We start from the raw sequence: 8394 nt of genomic DNA on the forward strand, positions 1-8394 counted from the left end.
TCAAATATTCCATGTATTACGTTAATCACGCCTTGAGGTGGAGCGTTGACTGGCATCCTATCTGGGATGTTGTGGTTCTGGGGGGCTGGTTGTGTCCCTCCTTCTATGTATTGGTCCAGATGCCCAGCCGCCACTAGCTCCTCTAAATGTTGCCTCAATGGCATGCAATTTTCAGTGCGGTGCCCCTTTTTCATCATGAAAGGTGCACCGAGACCTCTCGTCATAGTCTTTTTGTGCTTCTCCCAATTTAGCTGGCCATTTGACGAAAGGTTCATCGCATATTTCACTGAGAATTTGGTAGATTGGTTTTTTGAACACCGTAGTGATGGCAGTGCGGACTCTTAGCCACCTTTTGTCTGAGTCCTCTCTGTTGGCCCGCCTGCCTCGTCCATTCCTGCTTGGGCGTTCTACCGTGTTGACTGTTAGAATTTACCTACACCTACCACCACTTACTACCACACCTACTACACCTACCACCAATTTACCCTCACCTACTCCTCACCTACTACACTCACCCTCTCCTATATAATGAGCCACTCACCATTTGTAATAGACACAATTAACACATCAATCAATAATACATACAATTTATCTCTATCAATATTTTTTACATGGTATCAGAGCTATAAGATTTAGGCCTATACTCCTTTCTTTCCGGCGGGCAGCCGGCCGGCAACGTTGCCTTCGCTGCCCTCGCTGCCCGCGGGAGTTTTTCAACACATATCACAAACACATACCTTCTCTCCCGCTGTTTGATTCGGAATTCGCCGAAGCGTCACATATTGATCCACAAACACTTCGCCACACTCTTTGACAGAACAACTCATCACTCCCCAAAAGCCCCAATTTCACTTCCTTTTTTGAAACCCATTTCGTCAATACCAGTCTCGCAACTGCCTCTCAGTATCCCATTTACGGCGCTGGTGCTGGTGGGATGATGACAGCGGCAGCAGCGGCAGCTGCGTTCTACCCATATCTGAATTTCGGAGAAGGGACTAATGGAACAGGTGAAGGAGGAGGAGGAGCTGCCACCAACTACACGACAGCGGCAGCTGGGCAAGGGTATGGTGTGCAGTACCCACACCACCTCTTTCAGTACTCAGCAGCAGCAGCAGCCATGAACTCAACTGGTGGCCCATGCAGGTCTTCAGCTCTATGGAGGTGCCTGAGAACATTGAGGCTGCCTCCTCCCATCCTCTGTTATGTCCCATACACCTATTAAATGGAACTCCAAACAAGCTGTTACAGTCAGCAGAACTCACATAACTGTAAGTATCTCGTCCCTTGAAAATTTACAGATAGCATGTTGAAGGTGCTTAGCTGTCTGTCCATCCATTGCTGCAATTGAATAAAAGCTCGAAATGAAATGTACCTCAGCTTCCAAAAATCCTCTCACTTGCTCTTGCATAGTTTTAAGTGTTTCCTTTGTTCGCACTGCATCACTGGACAAAATAAGCTCAGGAATCCAACCCAACTGCTGGAGCTTGTGTGAAACTGCAATAGCATCAGCTTGTCCCGCTTTACTCAAAGGGCGATCATGATCTTTGCAAGATAAAGAAGGAAGCAGGTATCAAGAAGCCTCGCAATGAACGATCATCCCATGAACTCTTCGCATGACGAAGCAGGATTAGGCGGCGAGCAACAGACTCCGAACGAGCCTCCTCTGAAGTTTGAGCTTCGGCGACGGTGGTCGTCTCAATTACGAGAGATCGAGCGGATCGTGTTCGAGGGGAAAGAATAGGGAAGAAGAGGGTCGGCGAGGAGGAGTAGGATAATGTTTTTTTTTTTTTTTCATCTCTCTTTCCTTCTCTCACTCTCTCTGCAGCTTTGACAAAAACAAATAAAATAACAATAACAATAAAATACAATAAACAATACCCACACTGATATGCACACTGCTCCACCTGCTTTTGAAAATAAAACAAAAGGAAATGAGTGGAGTTGGTTGAGGTGGACACCCTTGTTCTGTGGATAGCCTCAGGCACTCTCTCTCTCTCCACTCAAGGACACCCACTAGCCTCACCCACTACTTTGTCACTTTTCCAACCTATCTTCTGTTACCTTTTGCACTCTCCTGACCGATTCCCTCATCCCAAACGCTTTCTACCTTAATATATTATTATTCTTATTCTTATTATTATTATTATTATTATTCTTATTAAAAAAAAAAAATAATAATAATAATAATAATAATAATTTCCAAACAACATTGCTGTTTTTCACCAATTCGTGTGATAAAGATTTACACACTAAACTTTACCTTCTTTTATTCCTCTCAGGGATCAACCCCGATCACAATTTTACACAAAAAAAAAAAAAAAAAAACAAATCACAACAACAACAGCTTTGTTTTCTTTTCTGCAGACGGCCACCCACCGACCTACTCTGCCGCCGGTCTCTTCTTTTTGCCTCCGTCCTGGACGGCCCTTGACGGTGCTGCCTCCGTGTTTTCCACGCCGCCCAGCACGTTCACACCACCATACTCCTCCACTGCAGCATATGGCGACCCTCCAAATCGGAACATCACAGTGGCCTTCCGCTTCAGCTCCTTGTTTTCCGCCCTTAGCACGCTTATCTCTGCTCGCGCATCCTTATACATGCGTTGGAGCAGAGCCAGCTGGGAGTTTAAATGCTGCACCTCATTTGTCCTACTCTGCAGCCGGTTCGACAAGTTTGTGACCGCCGTCATGCTTTCCACACATGCCTTCAGAGTATACTGATTGGCCTCCACATCCGACTGCACTGCCATTCTTTGCTCCACCGACCGCATCGGAAAGTTCAACGGAGCAAACTCCGGGGCGCTTGGTTGAGTTTCCAGTGCCACCGCACCAGTTCTCTCTCTCGTTGACTCGTTGAGGTCGGGAAAGAGGGTGAGCAGTCCACGGGAAGACGAGGACGAGGCCATTTTCTGGGCAACAGAGTGTTACAGAATATCTCTCGCAACAGAGTGTTACAGACCCTCTCTCTCAGCACAACGAAGAGTTTTTCAGACTCTCTCTCAGCACAACGAAGTTTTTTTTTCAGAGGTTTTTCACAGCTTTTCTCTGCCTCAGCCTCAGCATCAACCTTGGTTAAATAGCCAAGGCAGCCACGCGCATCGCGCGCCTCTTGCCACCAGCCGACAACCGGGCACGCAAGCCAAGGCGCCCACGTGCCTCGCCATCATGTCCGGCACACCTTTTGATGAATTGGGCACGCCTTTTGATGGCATGCCTTTTGACAAAATTGGGCACACCTTTTGAGGGTGCAACTTTTTCAAGGGTCCGACAAGACTCTGTAAACTGTCCCAACATTGTTTCCGGTTAATTTCTACAAGGGTCCGACAAGACTCTGTAAACGGTCCCGACATTGATTCCGGTTAGCTCCTTCATGGGTCCGACAAGACTCTGTAAACTGTCCCGACATTGATTCCGGTTAGTTTCTACCAGGGTCCTGCAAGACCCCGTAAACTGTCTGCTACAACGGTCCGACATGACCCCATAAACTGTCCTCTACATGGTTATGACACCCCCATACAGTGTCCTCTACACCGTTATGACACAACCATTCAGTGTCTTCACCAACGGTCTGACACGACCATACAGTGTCTCCTATCCTTTTTTATTTTTATGTATTTTCTTGTTTTGTTTCTCTCTTCAAACTCAAGTTGGTTAGTTTCTATCCTCCTTGAGTTTGCGGGGGGCTGTTAGAATTTACCTACACCTACCACCACCTACTACCACACCTACTACACCTACCACCAATTTACCCTCACCTACTCCTCACCTACTACACTCACCCTCTCCTATATAATGAGCCACTCACCATTTGTAATAGACACAATTAACACATCAATCAATAATACATACAATTTATCTCTATCAATATTTTTTACACTTTTGCTGTAGTCTTTTTATCTGGCATTGTTGTTGTGCCAGATTTTGCTTTAGCACGGGTGCTGTCCTCCTCCACCCGAATATGCTGGTGTACTCTTTCCATCAAGGCCTCCATCGTGAGGGGGGGCGTCATTGTGATTGAGTCCCTCAACTTGTTTCCGACTAGTAGCCCTCTTTTGTACTGCGCGATGGCAAGATTGGTGGGTCAGTCTCTTATCTGGTTGAAGGTCTCCCAGTAGTGACTGTTGTAGGATCTCAGCGTCTCCTTGTCGCCCATGTCAATGGAGAGTAGTTGATCGATCTCCACTGGTGTTTTGGTGTTCGTTCGGAACCTAGTCATGAATGCCTCCGCTAATTGCACCCAGGAGGCTATGCTGCCTTCTGGTAGCCTTTCGAACCAGGTTAAACCTAAGTCGCCAAGGCTGGATGGGAATAGGATGCACATCAAAGCCTCGTTCCGCAGGTATACTGCCATGACCCGGTGAAAGTGGCTTAGGTGCATGTAGGGGTCTGTTTTCCCCTTGTAAGTTGTAAATTTAGGCTGGATGAAGCCTGAAGGTAATGGTGCGTTCTCAATTGTCGGAACGAACGGCGAGCTATGTAGCCTTGCCAATGCTTTATCTGTTGGTTCGTAGGCAAGGTGCGGTATTGGCATTCCTACCTCTACACTCCCATGCGTCCGAGGAGCTAACCGCTGAAGGGCTGAAACTCTGCGCAGGTCGCGTGCCTTGGCATCCTCCTTCCATCGTGCCCTTTCTTCGAGCACAGTTCGCAAATCGAACGACCTAGGCAGCTCTGTCTGCCTGGATGACATCTGGTGCATGCATGAGGGCCGATAGGTGCTTCCCTCAGTATATGACCTCTCAGTCCTCTTTCTTTCAGACCTGGAGTAACGAATCTTGGCAGTCCTTGATTGAGTGTCGCATGTCCTGAGGCTCCTACTCACTGCTTGTGACAGTGTGGTATGTCTACCATGATATTCCGAGTGGCGAGGAGGCGTATTGCTTTTGCGCCTCTCTTCTATCGCCACCCCCTTTCCTTTTATCTGGCGCTTCATTAATTCCACGTCCGCCGCCATCTTCCTAATTAACTCGTCCTACTCCTTTACCCGATCCTCCAAAACTTGAGGGTCGATCCTCCGTCTCTGCCTATCAGGACTTGATGAGCGACGGGGGCTGTTACCCTGCCTCCCCCTTGCATGCCTCCGGGGGTTCTGTCGTTGGGGTTCTAAATCTGCCATGGGAGGGATGGAAGGAAAACCTTCGCGCCTCCCACCTCCCTCTGGGGTTTGTCCATCAATGGCGGACTGCGGCAAATCTTCATTGTGCGCCATTGCGTCTAATCTAGCGAGGAAAACTTTGATCAAGAGGTTTTGTTCTTTCTGTGATTCCCACAGACGGCGCCAATTGTACGAGCACGAAATAATTCTTCTCGTATAATCCTGTTGATCAAGCTTGCGCTCCTCCTTACGTCGTCACTTTGCCACCTGAAAATACAAACGTGAGCTAACCGGCGGGTGTATGTCGGAAACCCCTCCGATGCCTAAGTCAGCATAATAGACAATAGACACAAAAGCTCTGTGAATTCAGGAATCAAAGTTGTGTTACCTCTCCATAGGTAATGTTGTGAGCTTTTATAGGTTCCGTGTGGCACAATCCTAGTAGGACTCTTATTCCTCCACGTAGAGTCCTCCTAGGGATCACACTCTTGAAAGATAATGCTTATCCTTCAATACCCCCTCACTGCTTAAACCAAGTGAGATGGTTATACCTCGGTCGGACGACAAAACGACCGAACTAAAACAACCATGCTAGACTGGCAGAATTGACCGAGTTCTGACTAGCTCGGCTATTCTTTTTACAACTTGTACCTTGGTTTCACTTTTTGAGACCGCGCTATCCACAGCGTGCTTGGACCGAGCTATTCAATAGCAAGGTTCTGAGTAAAAGCCCAAAATACCCCGGTCCTTAGTGGTATAACCGAGCTAACTGCTACTACTCAGACTGTAGTGACCGAGCTAACTACAAAAGCTCTTTCTGGACCGGGTTAACTACAAAACCCTTTTACTCAGCCCTTTTCACAGAATGGCCCATCACCCAGCTCGGCCCAATTTACATATAAATTACCCTCTCAAGATGTAAAACATATAAAATAAACAAATGCACCATCTTAAGGAAAAAAAAAAAAAATTAAATGCAAAAAGTTGAATAAAATTCATGAGCTCGTGGTGATGGCAGCAACAATCATGATGTGTGAAGAAATCAAGAAATGATATCCATTGAGTCATGACTTGATATTAATTAGGGTAAATTACACTTTGCCCTTTGGTCATTAAAATTTATTTTTCTTCATTTTGGTCCTTTATGTTTTAATTTTTTTTTTAGTTTACTCTTAAAATTAATTTCTGTTAAAAATTAGACGTAAATGACACATATACAGTGACGGAATATAAAAATATTTTATTATGTATAATTTACATCTCTGACATAAACTTAAATCACAATACAATAATATATTTTTATATTATGTGACAGTTATTATGACATTTTCTGTCTAATTTTGAACAGAAATTAATTTTAAAAGTAAATTGAGAAAAACTTGAAGTATAAAGGGTCAAAGTGAGAAAAAATCAATTTTAGAGGCCAAAGTGAGAAAGTGACCAAATATAAAGGGGACAAAATATAATTTACCCCATTAATTATAGGATTATATTTGTATTTATAAATAAATAAATAAATAAAAAATGATTTTCGAATGACATATCATGTTAGTTACAAGTTGACATCTTCATGACAACTTAACTGTTAACATCTTCATGTCGACTTAACCTTGTCAAGTAGAGAACCTTAAAGTCAAAAGCGTACATTCGATAGCAGAAAATAGAAGAAAAGAAAAATGTTAAACCATGAAAGTTTATCGGGTCAGTCATTCTAAAAATGAGCTGGATGATGTAGGTTTAAAATTGAAATGATTTTGATCCATAGACGTATTATTCTGGATTTTTTTGCGTAAAAAATAACATAATATATATATATATATATATAAACACAAGTAGTGAAATTTTATAATACCGGCTCCTTTTGGGTGACCTTCTTTACGTTTTATGATCTTTTATTATGACTTACTATCTATTGTGGTATTAGTTATGACTTAGTTTTTTGTTATACCTTATCTGATATTCGATTATGATTTCTTTTTTTTTTTAGGTTCTGACTGAAAATGATACAAATATGACATTTATAATAATCAATACCACAAATGTCATAACTTAGATATAGTATAAATCCTATATATATATATATATTTTTTTATAGACTTTAAGTTGCCAAATATGACAACTGTACATAATTTATCTATTAAAGTTAGTTATGTATCATCTATGATAAAATTAATTGGGGAATTTATTAGAAAATTCTCTTTCAAATCTTTGTATCTCAATTAGTCCATAACATATTATTATATTCCAATAAATCCTATTATTTGGAGATTTGATTCATCAAATCTTAATTATCATATTTAAGAAATTTTAAGGACAATTTTATCCTTACAAATATTTTTTGAACCCGCAACTTGGTGTGCACTATTTTGTACTTTTTGTGTATTAAACTTTAAAAATTCATAATTTTTGTTGTACATATATATATATATATATATTATGAAATTTATATTTTTAAAATCTAGTTAACGAGTTTTATCAAATAAGATCTCATTTGAATATGTAACTTTATAAAATAAAAATAAATAAATAAATTTAATAGTGTGAACATTAACATTCCCATGATATGAACATTCACATTAAATAAATTTGATTGTGTGAATGTTTACATTGACCACATTGGCACACTGTCAATGTAAACATTAATGCACATTTCATCCTATTATTATTAGGGGTAATTTGATAACTATGTCACTTGTACAACTTATTAGAATATAAGAAAATAATTTAGATTAAGTAGAATATAAATAGGTGAAGAGATATTTATGAATAAATGTGCCTTAAAATTTCAAACAATTTTTTTTTTTTTTTTTTTTTGGTGTGTGTGTGAATGTGATAAAATAATTTACTAACTCTCTCCTTTTCTCTATATGCTAAGACTTATAATGGAAACTATTTTCTTTTGTTATAATTGTTTAAAATTTTAAATTGTATACTTTGATTCATGTTTTATAGATGTAGGGGGTGGAATTTTTTTCAGAGATTTAGGTGGCGACATAATATTTTCAAAAAAGAAAAAAACCTAAAAGTGGTGCGAATATAAAATTTAGAAATAATTAATGACTAATACGAGAATAGTAAAAAGGGTTTTTTGCACCATTCCAAGTCCATTCTTGGCCTAGTGTTTGGAGACTTATTCCAATTAAAACTGGATTCAAGTCTCTACGCAATGCTAAGGAGTGAAACTGAGGCCCAGTAAAACTGGCCACCGACTCCTTATCACTTTTGGTGGGCTTGAGCGATTTAAGTATTTTTGGAAGCCATTGTACTCAAGGAGATGAGAATCTATGAACTTGATTTTGG

General features: G+C 41.3%; 1 long non-coding RNA gene across 1 annotated transcript; it reads right to left on the minus strand.

The window, feature by feature from the left end:
- Nucleotides 1-718: 718 nt before the first annotated feature.
- LOC145797091 (uncharacterized) lies at nt 719-2427 on the minus strand. Its single transcript, XR_014338165.1, has 2 exons — nt 1373-2427; nt 719-1283 (listed from the first exon to the last, which is right to left on the minus strand). It is a non-coding gene; the product is annotated as an uncharacterized LOC145797091 (long non-coding RNA).
- Between the last annotated feature and the right edge of the window lie 5967 nt (nt 2428-8394).

This window comes from Camellia sinensis, chromosome 8 (assembly GCF_055761805.1).
Source record: "Camellia sinensis isolate YWXY chromosome 8, ASM5576180v1, whole genome shotgun sequence".
In the NCBI taxonomy this organism is placed as follows: domain Eukaryota; kingdom Viridiplantae; phylum Streptophyta; class Magnoliopsida; order Ericales; family Theaceae; genus Camellia; species Camellia sinensis.